General features: G+C 60.6%; 1 protein-coding gene across 2 annotated transcripts in view; it reads left to right on the top strand.

Annotated features, from left to right (window-relative positions):
* CCDC85C (coiled-coil domain containing 85C) overlaps positions 1-15,782 on the top strand; it is a 75,283-nt gene that overhangs the window by 40,246 nt on the left and 19,255 nt on the right. The window lies entirely within an intron of this gene.

Here is a 15,782-nt window from a genome sequence, read left to right as displayed (position 1 = left end):
GGGGTTTAGGGCCCTTCCTAATCCAGAATGACCTCAGCCGGATCCCTTCCTTGATGATGTCCGCATGATTTTATCAGGATAAGGTCACATTCTGAGGTTCTGGAAGAACGTGAGTGTGGGGGGTGGGGGCAGGGACACGACTCTGCCCACTTCCGAAGGTCCGCATTGTCTCTTGTCCCCTGGGAGATGAAGGGTGCTGGGGAGCATGCTCAGAGGTGGAGCGACTGTCTGGCCGGTGGAGCCGAGTCTGAAGCCGTCGCCCCTCTGTCTGCGGAGTGACCCGTCATCAGCCAGCAGGGCGACCCTGAGAGCCCACGGGGATTTCCTCGGTTGCTCTAACGTTGACCTGCACAGAATTTTCAAGTGTGCTCAGAGGCTGATTTTTTTTTCCCCCTCAGACTGAGCTGAAAATGCATTTTCTCCTGTGATGTTTCATCTTCCTAATGTGTTATGTTTGGAAGGATGTGGACTAAGATGCAGTATTTTTTCTTAAATGTCTACAGGGGAGAGGACAAGGGATGGGCCTGCTTGCTTGTCAGCACAGACAACGTTTTAGCCTGCTTTTGCCTCCGGCATCCTATGCGGGAAGCTAATTAGGTTCATTTAATGCGGACTTTGGAGGCACTTCCGTGGCACCCCTTTGGGGTGAGTCGGAGGGAGCCTTGGTGGCCTGGCAGCCCTTCTCCAGGCCAGTGTCTCTGCCCCACCCTCTTCACCTCTGTGCTGGTGGGGAAACTGAGCACAGGCAGCGGGGAGGACCAGCCCACCTGTCCAGGATCATAAAGTGGCCAAGGGGCCAGTGTCCCCCAGCCTGGGCTGCGGCTGGCAAGTGTCCCCAGGATCGTGAGCTCTGGTGGGCAAGAGCAGGCACGGGCCTCAGGCTCCCAACCCCACCGCACCGCCTCCGGCTGAGTGACATTGGGGAGTCACCTCCGGCTGCGTGACGTTGGGGAGTCACCTCCTTTCTCTGGGCCTCAGTTTCCCCACTGATAAATGGAAATAACCGCATCTCTCTCAAAGGGTTGCTGTGAGGATCAGATAAGACAGCAGAGGTCAAGTGCCTCCCGTGAGGTCCTGGAAGCGGTGGTGAAGCTGTTTTTCTTTTTTCCTTTCTTTCGAAGTGAGTTTAAAGTTGCAGAAATGTGGCAAGAATAGTCCACGGACTCCTGAGTGTCTGCCAAGTGTTTCTGCCTCGTTTCTCTGTGTGCAGCCTGTGTTTTTCCTGACTGATTGGGAGAAGTTGGAGCTAACACATCCTTTCAGTCTATTAAAAGCTCTACTGTGAGCTTCTTAGGAACGAGGACTGTCACGTAGTGGCGTTGAGGCGGTCAACGCCAGGGACTTGCACGCCGACACCCCGCCTGTCCCGTCACGGGGCTTCGCAGAAATGACTTCCTGGTCCAGGGTCACACGCCGGACACTCTCTTGAGCCTTCTTTCACTCGGAACCGGCCCTGCATCTTCCTTTGATGTTTCGTGGACACTTTTTGAGGCGTGCAGACCAGCCACATGCTGTCGCTGTCCGACATCGCCCCACGGTGGCACGCGGGCTGTGTGCGTGGCCTGGACTGGCTCCGAGGGGAAGCTGTGTGGGTGGCACGTCCCGTCAGGAGGCGTCTGGTTGCACCACGCTTGGGAGCCAACTTGGTCACTTGCTTTAGGAGTTTCCCACAGGTGTCCCTCCCACAGAGAGGTTAGTGATCCGTCTTTGTCATTAATACATAACCTGTGGGAGGCACTTGGAGACCGTGTGGGTGTCTTGTCCTCACCGGACACCCTCATGCTGGGTCAGCATCTGCTGGTTCCCAGCCTGGCTGTGGTGACAGGGACCTACTAACGTCCTCCGTCCTCCTAACTTAGCAGGTGGCATTCTGCTGTGAGAGGCCCTCCCCCGTCTTCCTCATCAGCCTGTGTGTGGACAGAAGGATTCTGAATTTATCCATTGGGGTTGTAACTCTCGGCTCTCATTATTATCGTCATTGTCACTTTGCCCAGGACAAACAGCTGGCTGTGGACCGGAGAGAAGTAAGCTAGGGTTTGACGTGCACCCTTATAAGGCCATGTGGGGCCTGGGGACCTGCCCTTGTCCTTACCACAACCGCTGACGGCCTGTGACCATGGACAAGTTGGTGAACACCGTGGGGTCCCTGGTTCACCATGATGCTAGGAGAGGTTGCCATAGGCTGACTGACCTTCAAGGCCCTTTTGCCCCGACCGCCAAAGCCCACTGGGGTCCCCTCTCAGGCCTTGCGCTGTCCTCCCACTGAGACTAGGAGCTGGCTGTGGGGCGGTTTCTGGTGGCCAGCCGTCACCTGTCCCCTGTGGGAGTGACGACACAGAGGGTTCCTCCTTGGCGCCCCGCCCTGCCCACCTGACTTCCCCGCGGCACCTCTCCCGCAGGCCCCGCCCCTGCAGAACCGACACCCGTTTATTCTCGTTAGTAACCAAACACTGACCTCATCCTGGCCCTGGCCTCCTGACCTTCGGGCCTGTTCTCGTCCACATCTTCCTTAAAGGAACACAGCTGCGTGGGCAGACGCGGCGGTGAACACAGCTGCGTGGGCAGACGCGGCGATGAACACAGGTGCGTGGGCAGGTGTGGTGGTGAACACAGCTGCGTGGGCAGGCACGGCGGTGCCCTTCAGTGATGGGCCCGTGTCCCCCACGTCCTCCTGTGCCAGAAGTACTCTTGGAGGTCCCCACTCCCTCATCGTACAGAGGGGTGTTCTGGGTCCCAGAGAGGGGAGGGGACCTGCCCGCGGGAACACTAGGACTTTGAGCCCGGGCCCCTCGTGCGCAGACTACCCTCCTCACCAGAGACGCCTGTGTGCCCTTGAGAATCACACGCTTCACCTGTCACCTGCCAGGGCCCGAGGGGCTGTCTGGTCCGGGAAGAGGGCTCGTGGTTCTGGCACTGTCCAGGGCAGGGCTTCGGGGGTCGCGGGCAGTGTGCGGGGGTGTGAGGGCTGCCAACCTTCCCTGGGCACCAGCCTCGGTGTGTGCCGCAGCCTGCAGGGACTGGCATGGGGGCACACACTCCAGTGTAGACGTGCTCGGGGCCTGGGGCCCAGCACGCCCAGGCGAGGGGCCTCCCTGCCGGGGTGCAGGGGCCCGGGGGCTCCCCAGCAGTGGAGGCTTGGCCAGACGTGCTGCGGAGCTCTGCGTGGGGACAACCGCAGTCACCTCCAGCTGCGAGTTGGGGGGTGAGGGCACCGAGGGATGGGAGGGACGAGGCTGGGGAGGGGGCCACTGGGAAAGCAGTGGGGACAGAGTTTTGGAGCAGGTGGAGCAGGACCACCCCTGCAGGGCGGGCGAGGGAGGTGGGATCTGCCCACAGGGGCTGCAGTCTGGAGCCGCCAAGGACCCTGGGGAAGTCCCTGGCTCCAGGGCCACGGAGGGATCCAGACCCTGGGTTTGTGCTTGTGAAGGCTCTGCTAGGTACCTGTGGGAAGGTCATTAACTGCGCCCCAAATTCCTGAGCCGCAGCGGCCTGGCCTGGAGGTTTCAGAGTCATCCAAGCAGCTGGCGAGCAGACATCAGCCCTCTCATTATAGACGAGGACGCAGAGGCTCAGAGACGTTTAGTCAGCAGCACTAGGTCACACAGCTATGGCTACAGAGAGCCGGCTGACCTCAGGCCTCCTGACCTTCTACTCCGGCTGTCAGGGAAGATCCCTCTCCCCCTCGGATCACATCCCCAGTGCATCCTCAGTGGCTGGGTGACCGAGTGCCTGGCCAGCAGGACAGTGGGCTCCTGGTCTGTCAGCCCTATTTCGGGCCACCCACTGCTGTCAAGTTCATCAAGTTCATCAAGGTGAGGTGACCTTCGGGCCCCAGAAGTCGTGCACGCTCTCCCTTGTGGGGAGAACCGTGAGTCCAAAGGGCAGTTTCAGCTGGATTTACTGGGTGAAAGGTGATTCGGAGAGCTGAGGCCGTGAGTGATGGCAGGACAGGAACGCAACTGGGCGGTAGCCAGGCCGGCAGGGCCCCCGCAACCCAGACACCCAGAGCCCGCGTCGGCACCAGCTCCCGCAAGTGCTGGAGCCGTCCGCGGACCCTTCTGTGTGCGAGGCTTTGGGAGCCTGGCCCATCTCCACGGTACTGAGGGAACACTGGGGCTCCGGTGGGGACGTTCTTGTCCAGCACACACGGCGAGCTGGACCTGCTGACCACACCCAGGCTCTGGCCGCCTCCTCCCTGCCAGTTGTAGGGAGGGCCTGGCCCGGGCCGCGGCAGTCCATGCCCTCTGAGCCAGCCTCTCGGCCCTCATAATGATCTCGGGTGGACACGCACAGTCTGTTGGCTTCTCAGAGTGGTCAGGTCAGGGGGCGAGATTGCAGCACACCCAGGCGGCAGCCCAGGCCCTGCCCACCCACCCCTGTCCCACAGGAGCAGCCCTCCATTCTCCCGGCCTGCCAGGGGCAGCTGGAGGTGGTCCCAGCCTGATGGGGGGGAGGGGAGGAGGTTGTCGGGGCACAGGCTTACCTGGCCTGGGAGGTGCTTTGTCCCCTCCCCCGCCCTGAGCCTTTCACCTGGACTACCCAGCTGCCACCCTTGTGGCATTCAGATCAGACCCCCAGGCGACCTGTGACCAAGGACGCCCTCCCTGGCCTTCCTCTCAGCCTGGGGTTCTTGTTGGCGGTTGGGCCCGGGGCCCGGGTGGGTGCCGGCTTGGGCCATTTCTTCTCTTGCTGGTTCCTTTCTTTGCTGGACCCTCCTTCCTGCCTGGATTTGGCTTGGTCTCTCTCTGTGTCCTGGGCTTTCAACAGAGGGGGCAGTTTGCTGGGATGCAAGAGGCCGAGCCTGGCCTCATGGCTCTGGCCTCAGCCTTTAGTCACCTGCTCTGTCCGTGAAAGTGGACTGGGTGGCCATCAGTCACTAGTGTCCATCTGGCCTGGGGACTCCGTATGGGGGCTTCTCTGCTGTGTATGGGGCCAGCCTCGCTTCGTTTCCACGTCACGGCAGCTCAGTGGTCCTGGTACTCTGCATGCTGCCAAAATCTCAACCTAAAATAGAGAAGGGGCACTTGCTTTATGAACAAACGCCATCACGTCTGCTTTAGACGACCTTCACGTGCTACATTCCTAAATCAGATTCCGACCCCACTTTTTAAAGATTGTGGTGAGGCCTCAGCCTTTGCTGGATCTGCACAGGAGGCAGGAGCCGGGGCTCAGGCGAGCCCGGCCCAGCTGTCAGTCTTGCAGTGGACGTGAGTGTCCCCTCGGCTCCCTGTTCTCCCATCCAGGTCAGGCCGTCGGGGTGCGGGCAGTGCAAGGGAGGGGCGGTTTTTACTGAGCATCTACTAAGCGTCAGGGGCTTTCAAAAAGTCACGGTCACGGCTGCTGCTGCCTTTCTTAGACCCGGCGGCAGCCTTCGAAGGCGGGCCTTTAACGCTTTTAAATGAAACTGAGGCTCAGAGTGCTGGACAAGCGATCCACAGTCACACAGCTGCAATTTCTAGTTTCCGTGTTAGTCTCCTTTGGCGGCTGTCACACGTCACCACAACTTCGGTGCCTAAACCAACACGAAACGTATCATCTTACAGTTCTGGAGAAGTCAGCAGAGGGCTCCGCTCTTTCTGGAGGCTTGAGGGGAGAATTGGTTCTCCTGCCTCCCCAGCCTCTAGAGGCCCCTCCCCGACCTCCAGGGCAGGGCCGGCTGTCGCTCTGACTGTTCTTCCCCAGTCATGTCCCGCCCCGACCACAGCCGGGAAAAGCGCTCCGTTTTTAAACATTCCTGCGATGGGGTCGGGCCCACCTGGATAGTCGAGGCCAGGGGTGCGTCTTGAGTTCCATGGCCTTCATCACATGGCCGTCTCTTGCTGTGTGAAGTCACATAGTCAGTCACAGATTCTGGGGGTGAAGGCGTGGGCCTCTTTGGGGGTACAGACGTCTGCTCAGTACAGTTCATAAGCCCAGGCTGAGACAAGTCTCTTGTGATGTCATATGGGGAAACTGAGGCCCAGGGTTGTGTAGAGGGTGCTGCCGGGGCTGGGACCCTTGGCCCAGATTTTCCCCGGAGCTGCACTGCCTCTCCCTAACCACAGTCTCCGTGACTGTCACAGGCACAAGGCTTCTGCTGTTCACATCCTGGCACCAGTTTCACAAGGTGCCCTGGGCGTGAAGGAAGTCGGTCCTGCCCACAGCTGGGAGAACGTGCCCTCCCCCGGCCTCCTGGGGGAATGGCATTAAGCGGGCTTCGTTGCTCGTCCTTTGGTGAACAGCCCCTCTGTGGGTTTTGTGTGAATATGGGCAGTGCAGCGTGCTGCCCCCACTCCAAGTCTGTGTCATTTCTGACAGGGCGGGTCCTCGCTGCCCTGCCTAATTATAGGGGTGCAGTCTTCTTGCAGGGGCTCTGAGTCGCGTCCCTGTCCTGCTCCACCTGCCACACCTCCCTGCCTCCGCACACGGCTGGAATGTCCCCAGGGTTCCTGCCTCCTCTGCTGGATAGTTGGCCCCATTCTGGCCTGACCAGTCCCTCATGCTGGGCCTGCCTGGCTCCTAGGAGAGACTGGGTTGAGCGAACGATGAAAGCAAATCCCCCTTTCTCCTGAAACCAGCGCCCGTCTCCCCTTTTTGCTACGAAGGGGCTTGGCACATATATTTGGGATCTCAATACCTGCTTATGCCTCGACCCTAACCCCCAGACTTCAGTCCTGCCTGTCCTGGCTTCGCCACAATCCCCATAATGTGCTTGCATTGGCGGGAGGCCAGTCCCACCAGTGAGTAGTCAGGGCCAGGTGGGTGTGGGGGCCCCTGGGGGATGGGGCCCAAGAGGCGGTTGACTTGAATAGTCACCGCTCAGCTTAGAGCAGGGTTCCCAGCCCTGTGCGTACGTCGGAATCTCCAGGAGGACGTCGAAATGTGCATGGGTGTCCAGAATGGATGTCCAGACTCCTCCCCACCGTGCAATTCAGTCGGTCTGAGCGGGTGAAGAGAGATGTTAAAAGGTCCCCAGGAAGCCAGGTGAGTGTATGTGCAGTGATGCTGAGAGCCACAGGCGGGGGGCGACCCAGCAGCTGTGTGAGTGTGTGTCCCTGCCGGGCAGGACCTGCAGACATCTGCTCTCGACCATTTTCAACGATTCCCATTTGGAGTGGAATCAGGGTCGGTGGGGGAGGGGACATTAACAGCGCGGTCACCCGCACACACAGGTTAGCTTCTGGTCGTGGACGCTGAAGCCACAGGAAGGGCATTCTGTTTTCCCTTTCTCGCTGCTTCGAAGCCGTGACAGTTTCACTGTGACTTGTCAGGCTCCCCAGCAGTAGCGGAGTCATGAGTGAGTTTTCTGTTGGAGAACCCCTGGGGCTGCCGGGCCGACCCATGGGGCTCGTTCTAAACGAGCCTGTGGGGATCCGCCTTCCCGTTCGGCTGTTCCCTTGAGATACAGCACGGGTCGGGAGGCCTCGTGGCTTTTCCAGGAATTAAACTGCGGGCACCCCTGTGGCCCAGGACGAGGAGGGCACTGGTCTGTGGGGGTCCCTAGAGCAGCTCGTGCAGCACACAAAGGGGCAGATGGCAGCCCAGAGACAGCCATGTGCCTTATCCGGGGAGGCCGAGCGGCCGGCGTGGAGAGATCTCAGTTTCCATTAATGCGATCATTTGTTTTTCTCTGCACCCATTAATTTTCTTTCCTCTTTGGGCTCCGTTTGGAGAGGGTGGGGCTTCAGTCATGGCTGTTCCATTTTACCGTTCAGTGGCCTTTGAGGTGTCCATGATCCCGCATCTCCTGGCATGAAGGTGAGGCCGTGGGGGTTGCTGGATGCCAGCAGGTTGAACACCTGTGACCTGGGCAGTGTTTCTACTGTGTGACTTTGGCCTTGCTACTTAACCTGTCGAAGACTCAGGCTCTTCTTCCATAAACAGGGACAATAATAAAAGGACCTACGTCACCAGCTCAGTGTGAGGGTTACACGCGGGGATGGGAGGGTCGGGGTTCTACTCGGTGCCTGCTGGCACGTGAGGTACCCAGGAAACCGCCCGTACGAATGAGAAAGAAGCTTCTCTCTCGGTGCCTGCATGGACGTGAGAACTCTCTCCCACATCCAGGGCTCCAGAAGTCATCACTGGGCTGGCCCGTACCACTCTGCAGACCCCCGTGTGTGGCCCAGGTGGGCAGGCTGGGCTGGAGGAGGGAGCAGCGGGGGCCAGCATGCCCGAACCTCCCAGCCTGCCCAGCTCGGCCTGCCGCCACCCAGAGGCGTCTTCCCAGGAACCTGATGCTCCCCTCAGCCTGCTCGCCTTCATGCATTAATAACACCTGTCTCACGTTCAGCCTGCACCTCCTGCAGCTGTGCTGTGTGCCAGGAGGCAGAGGCTGATGGCTCAGGGGTTCCTGAACCTGCCTGTTGCGGTCCCATCTCGGTGCCTTTGCTCATTCACACTGTGCCTTCATCTCGGACTTGACTTCCATCCCTACCCTGCCTGACTGCCTCTCAGAGTCCTGCTCGCTCTTCAGTGCTCAGCCTAGGTGCTGCCTCCTTCCGGAGGGAGTTTGGAGGCTGTTCCAACCCAAGGCCTACCTGCTCTCCAGACACTGGGCAGCCCTCAAGGTCACCGGAGGAGAGAGCTGCTGATTGCCCCCGTCGGCCCTTGCTCTGGCCCGCTCGCCCCTCGGCTGTCTGTTTTCACTCCATCCTCTGCCGTCCGGTGAATGCGGTTATTCCTGCGGCTCTTACATTAGGCTGAGGGGCCCTCGAAGAAGGGGGCCATGTCCTTGGACAGCGGGTGTGATGCTCTGTGGCCTTGGGCAGACCTGGTCACTCTCTGAGCATTCTGTCTCTGCCCACCTGGCAACGGTCCCGGGAAGAATGGAGGGTGGCAGAGTGCGTGGACCCGCACTGAGGTCGGTGACAGCTTCCCATGGCCTCGCAGCTACTCTGGGGACCTTAAGTGTTTCAGGGGCTCCGTCAGCAGAGGATGCTTGGGTGGAGGCCGTTCGGCCTCTGCTTGTTTCTCCCGAGTGATGGAGCTCACGCCTGGACTGTCGCGAAACCCGTGGGTTCTTCCCAGTCCCGGGTCGTGCGTTGCAGGAATTCCCTTTGGGTCCGGAGAGCAGCCGGGCCTTGGGTTGGAACATCCTCCAAACCCTTTAAGAAGACAGGACCATTTGCCCGCTCTGCTGGACCGGGGGCCCGGGCCTCGCCGGGGACACCTGGAAATGCTCATGCATCAGAGATGAGGGCTGCAGGAATGGTCAGCTCCACGTCCTGCCGAGCCTGGCCTGGGGGCAGGGGGCAGGGTGGGCAGGCAGCAGCTGCGCGGGGATGTCACACCGGCCACGGACCGGTCACTTCCTGGAAGTGTGGCCTCTGCTGCCACCTCGGGTCCAGGCTGCACTGAGCCCAAGGGAGGGGACGGCTGCCCAGGAGGAGGCGGCCACAGCCAGTCCACAGCCGTCACGTCCCCTCCCCGAGCCCGATTCTTCACCCGTCAATGGGGGGCCTGTTGCCGGCTTGCGGGGAGACGTGAACGTGCATGAGGCGCACCGTTGGTGCTTGGTGGGCATGGGTATCCATGTTTCATTTTCATTTTTCATTTTTAAAAACTTATTGGGGGGACAGTAGTTAATAAAGTTATACAGGTTTCAGGCACACGGTTCCTTTGATACCTCATCGGCGTATTGCATCGTGTGTTCCCCACCCACAGTCGAATCTGTCAGCATAGCACTTGGCCCCTTTGCCCTCTTCTGCGTCCCCACCCCCGTGCCCTCTGGTCACCCCCACACTGTTGTCTGTAACGGGACACCCTAGACTGGGGGCTTGTGAGCAGCGGGCATTTGCTTCTCATCGTGCTGGAGGCCAAATGTCTGAGATCGTCCTGCTGGCAGATTTGGCGTCCGGTGAGGGCCGCCTCCTGGTTCCTAGACGGAGTCTCCCCACTGCGTCCTCCCGGGGTGGAAGGGATGAGAGCTCCCTGGGGTCTCCTAAAGGAGCACTACTGTCACTCATGAGGGCCCCACCCGCATGACCTAGTCTGCTCCCAAAGGCTCCTCCCCCCTCACATCATCACGGTGGGCAGTAGGTTTCAACATAGGAATTTTGGAGGGGCACACATTTGACCACAGCAGTGGACAGAGCTCTAGGCTGGCTCTACCTGTGGGACTCGGCACCTCGCTGTACCTCATTCCTGCACCCGTCGGAGATGGCAGAGCCTCCCCTTGGGGGCGAAGGGTCTGAGCTTACCAGTGGGAGGAGCACCTTGCTCACGTCAGGGAGGACAGCTCCACCACCAGGAGGCCTGGATGCAGAGTGGGGGCGCCTCCTGGACCCCCTGCTTTCCAGCTCCCACAAACTGCAGGTATGTGTGGGGTGTGTACCCTCGGGGGTATGTCCTGGCCAGGGAGAAGGGACAGAAGCTGAGTTGGCAGGTGCTGTCAGAGCCAGTTTCACCCCTGGGGCAGAGAGCAGGGAGCCCTAGAACGAGGAGGGGCCTGTGTTTAATGAGGCCCTTCCGCCCCATGGAGCCGTCGGCCCCGATGTCACCGCGACCCTCTTAATGAAGTGGAAGGAAAAGGGAATTTAATCAGCCGAGCAGCCTCGTGCAAATGTCAGCCCTCTCTCCGTCGCGCCCACAGAGGAGGCACGGGTCCGCGGGGTCTGCACAAAGCCCGCCTGTCCCTGAGACCCTGTGCGACTCTGCTCAGTGGGAGGGGTCTGGAAGGGAGGCGGGGCTGGCAGGGACCCTGGAAGGGGCAGTAGCTGGAGAGTCAGATCCTTTGTGTCTCTGTGACACTGCCCCTCCCCCAGCCTCTACCTATGCAGAGAGGGGACGTCTGTGGCAGACACCGTTGGCATCCTGCCCGGGTCCCCGAGGCTCTTACTGTTTCCGTGCCCACCACGGGCTTCACCTGCCGGTGCCTGTAGCGCTGCCTGGGGGGTCCGCCGTCCGCCCTCCGGGTGGGCAGGACTCCAGCCTCCGTAGTCCCTCCCCGTGGGAGCAGCCCCCCACCAGTGAGCACTTGGGCAGGCGAGTAACCCTGAGAACCCCCGGAGCTCCCCGGGGGCTTGCCGCCCCCTCCACCCTCCCATCCCCTGCCCCATTTCCTCGCCCCCACCTGGCTTCCCAGACGGCCCCTTCCACATAACCTGCTTCTCCCTGAGCCCTGTCTCACCAGGGAGGAGACCAGGCCCGGACAGGAGATGGCACCTGGTCTCACGGCTCCTGAGAAGGCGGGATTGCCTACTGGTCAGCACCAGGACCCAGCACAGGGCCCCTGGGCTGGAGCCAATGACGCCAGTGGGGAGGGGCTCATGGACCCTGCAGGCTGGAGACTCCCACCCCCCACTGGCTGCACAGGGCATCTTTGAGGAAGGGTGAAGTGAGGGCTGATGTTCTGGCTCCTAGAAGCGAGAATGTGGTGGGGAGTCCCCCTCACTTGTCCCCCCAGATGGAAGCTGCATCGCGAGTCACCCGGAATTGGTCCGGGGGCCCAGGAGGAGCCAGGGGAGGGCCAGCCCAGCCCAGAGTCCTTCCGGAGTCAGCTCCCTCATTTCCACCCCCAGCAGCGAAGCCGGGTGATGACGCCTCCCTCCCTCTCGGTGCCTCTCCTCATTACTGCAAACCCTGGGATTAATTTAATTACACGCTTGTCTCCAAGAGGCTGGGGCTCAGACGCGCTGGTGAGATCAGGAGTTCCCAGGCTGCTAAGGATCGACCCGCCCAGGAGCCAGGCCCTTCCCGGAGTCCCCTGCCCTCCTAGACCCCCCTTTCCCCGAGCGTCCACTTCTCGTTCCTTCCTGTTACAGGGCGCCTGCTCGCTCCCACGGTGACCAGTGTCCTGCTCCCTGGCTCTTGGCAACGTGCAGGACCTGGTTTGGGCAGCTGAGTGTGTGGCCAGGGTCTGGCGCGGCAGGGGAGGCTTATCTAGGACTTGCTGGGGGCAGTCTCAAGTCCTGAGGGGCAGGCTTGGGGCTGGGCCTGGGGACAGATCCCAGACCAGAGCTGGGAGAGTGGGCAGAGGGTGGCTGGTTGAGCCCGCCTGTCTGGGCCACCCTCCCGGCCACCTCTCTGCCTCCCATGGATTAAAAACTTCAGTGACGTCAACGGGTGGCTCTGCAATGTGAAGGTGCAGTCATTTAATCCAGTCTTCTTTTTTTTTTTTTTTTTAAAAAAGAAAGATTTCTCCCTATTCTCAAAGTAGATTATTTGAAAATTAATAGGAAACAGTGTTTCTTGTTGAAAAGTCACCCATTCCTCCCTGCAGACGTCACCGCCTTCAGTATTTCCATGTGCTTCCTCCTGAATTTATTTCAATGCAAAGGTTTTTAAAATGTAGCAGCCACTATACATGTAACTTTCTGTCCGGTTCTCTCCACTGGCCTTAAGTGTTTGCCACATTGTGTAGGAGAGAAACTCTTCCTGAACGTCGTTTGAGTGACGACAGGGTGTCACTCTCTTGTGGGACACATAACTGTTTCCAGTTTTGGCCACTCTGATACCATCTGCATCCTTCATAATTAGAATTAAATTTTTTAGGATAGATTCCATTGGAATTACTGTATGAATTAAAATATTTTAAGACTCATATTGTTCCTTTTAAACTCAAAAGAAAACCAGCACACCCAGTGGTCTGAAGTGTGCTTTGTTCTCTGCTGCCATTTGCGGTTTGGGGCAAAACCAAACAGACGGGTGGAATGGGACCTGATCTTTGGTCTGGGGCCATGGACGTGTCCTCTGGTCTGTGCCCACGTGTGGCCCATTAGGGAGGACAGCTGGCCTGTGGGCCCTGAGGTCTGGCACTGGCGGTGGGCGGCTGGAGCGTTGTCGGTGTGGCCTGTGTCCCTCCCCTGGTGCTGGCTTCGTCACCACTCTCTCCTGCCTGCTGTCCTGGAAGCCGGGTGTTGGACCTGCTGTGGCCGAGGGAACAGCTGGCTCAGGCAGGAGCAGTGACGTGCGTCCAGCCCTCCCGCTGCCCGGCGGGTCTGCTGATTCTGTCCCAGCCCATGACTCCAAGCGCAGTCTGACAGAGAAGGGAAATGCAGGGAGCCCCTGATTCCCTCCATGGAAGCGGCAGAGAGAGGCAGAAACGTCCCCACAGTCAGGGGACTGCGGGTGGGGATAGCGTCCACCTTCCCAAAGGGTCAATGTGTGAGTGAGTGACCTGAGGAGGACCGCTGGTCGCACACAGTGGCTGGTCCCTCTCCTGAGTTCGAGGCTGTGCCTGGCAGCACTGTCCCGTGGTGGGAGCCGCAGTAAGCAGGGTGGCTGGCTTGGCTGCCCGCAAGGTTGGGTAGTAACGGGGCGTCCAGGAGACAGGCCGACCAAGTACCACGCCTTCTTTCTCAGAGTCTCTGCCAGCGTCTCTCCACAGTGTGGTGCCGTGAGCTCTGCTCGGGCTGGCCACACGCTCGGGATCCTGAGCACTGACCTTCAGGGGTGGGCCTGGGGAGCGGGGAGAGGGCCGGAAGGTGGGGCCCTGGCCCCCCTGCTCTCCCACCAGCAGGTGGGGACACTGTTTCTCATGGCCTCCTGATCTGAAAAATGGGGACGATGCCTGTTTGAGCCTTGCCAGACGCATGGGCTGCCGTGTGTCACACGCGTTGACTGGTGGTCCCCCCTCCTCCACCCACCCCACCAAAAGAGAGACCACACCGGGGTCTCCTTGTCCTGTGCTGACGAGAGAGCTGGGAGCACCCCCGGCGTTCATCGTGTCCAGGGGTTTCCCCTTGGCATTCCCGGGAACCCTCCTGCTAACAGCACGCAGTACACACAGGGTTGGGGAGCCCAGGTGGCACCGCATCTCTCCCCCTGTGCTCAGGGGGGCCAGCGCACCCCAAACACTGAGGCCCTTCCCATCGGGCCCTTTCATGGGTGAGATGTGGAAAGCGATGGGGAATGGCTTCTCAATCTTGGGCGACTGATGGGTAAACTGAGGCAGGGGGCAGGCATGGGGGGGCATGGACTGCAATGACCACGGGACAAAGAAGGGTGTGGGCGAGGCCTTTTTACAGCTGCAGCCACCCAGGCTAGCCAGGGTCCCCTGCCCGAGCTGGTGGGATCTGCCGGCACTGGGCGTGCACACAGGGTCCCAGTGGGGAGGCCTTCGGGGTCACTACTTGGGGTCCAGTCCCACCTCCGCCGCGGCCCTGCCTGGTGCTGCGAACAAGCCATTTCACCTCTTGGAACCTCGATTCCTCAGCTGTCAAAGGGGGATGCCCAGAGTGGGGGTGAGGTGAGGCCAGTGCAGGGAGCACCTCACCCCCCCCCAGTGGAGCTCCCCAGCAGGCCTGGCCGGTGGTTACCAGTGTCATCCCTGGGTCTGAGGGTGGGCTGGCCTGCCTCCTCCCTCTCCGGAAGGCTCTGCATTCCTGAGAGGTGACTGGAGTCGAGGGGGGGCGGTTGTCCAGCAGCGAGTGGGCGGGGCCGGCCTCCCCATTCCTGCCCTGCGCTGGGCCTAATGCTTAAGAATGCAGGTGCTCCTGGGCCTGGTCTGGGGGCTGGCCGGACAGGGCTCCTGGGGATACTTCCATGTGCCTAGGGAACTAAATGAAGCAGGCAAACAGGGCTCGGGGCTGCTGCTCATAACTGGGGCGGCCTCGGGGGACGGCCTTGCTGGCAGGCAGGAACTCTTGGGGCCTGGGCCAAGCCCTGGTGTGGGAAGGTCACAGCATGCTGGGGAGAGAGCTACTGGCACCCCACTCCTCCGGGGCACTGGCCGGGGCGGGCCTGACGTCCATGTCATCGGCGAGGACGCCAAGGGGCAGGGTTTACTGGGTGGTGCCAGGCGTGCACTGGGGTGGACAGACGCTTTATTATTCCCACAGCGTGTGATGGTCCAGCGTGTTCTCCAGCAGCACCCAGGCCCTCTTTGCTGACCCAGGACTGTTAAAAGCCCCGAGGGGGCCATTCCGAGTCCCCCAGTCCCTGAGGCGGTAGTGTGGGGGACTAGAGAGCTGGCCTCGGACACAGAGGGTCAGCAGGGTGATCTGGGAAGACCCTGTGTCCTGCTGTGGGCAGGGGGCACAGCAGGAGCAGTAGCAGCTGGCCTGGGGTGCGTGGGGCCCAGGCTGGCATCTGGGCTGTGTGAGCCTTGGTGAGGTTCTCACGTGAACGAGAGGCACGTGGCCTGTCCTTGACCAGGTACCGCCGAGCACCCTGGGGAGGAGCCCAACAGCGCCTGGCACAGACCCGATTCCCGGCCCTTCCTGCCTCTGCACCTGTGCCTGCCTGGACGGCCCGGCCCCTGGCCCCCTGGCCCACCCTACCCTGCCCTGCCCTCCCTCCCTCCGGCCCCTCCCCAGGAGGTCCCCTGCTCTAGGCCTGGCCCGGGGTGACTTCGTCATCACTTTTGTCCTCTGACCCTGATGGCCGAGGCAGGACCAGGGCTCTGGGTGGGGAATTCTGCCCGCTTATGATTGTAGAAGGGGGTCAGCGTGCTGAGGGAGGGTGGGTTTCAACCTCTGCTGTGTTCAGAAGCTGGGGCAGGTGGGGGGTGTGTCCCCACGCCTGGCTCCTGGTGGCGAGAGTCTTGTAGGAAGGTGGAGGCTTACCTGCCGTACGTGCCTCTCCCACCGCCGTTGTGGGAGCTCCCGCGAGTCAGGCACAGAGGACCCCGGACTCTGAGCTGGCATGCCTAGGAGCCTCAGTTTCCCCATGTGGACCCCAGACTCCCTGGGGGTTGCAGCTTTTTATAAGTTTGCTGTGGCTGAACCAAGGAAGAAGGCACACGCAGATTTCGACGGAAATTATGATTCCATGAAAGATTCTCAGGAGATGAGGAAGGCCGGTATCTTTGAGGGTGCAGAGCCATTTCAGAATGTAAAGAATTCGAATTGACTTACACG

The sequence above is a fragment of the Pteropus medius genome, unplaced genomic scaffold (genome assembly GCF_902729225.1).
Source record: "Pteropus medius unplaced genomic scaffold, Ma_sr-lr_union100, whole genome shotgun sequence".
In the NCBI taxonomy this organism is placed as follows: domain Eukaryota; kingdom Metazoa; phylum Chordata; class Mammalia; order Chiroptera; family Pteropodidae; genus Pteropus; species Pteropus medius.
This window is presented reverse-complemented; position numbering and strand designations above follow the sequence as displayed.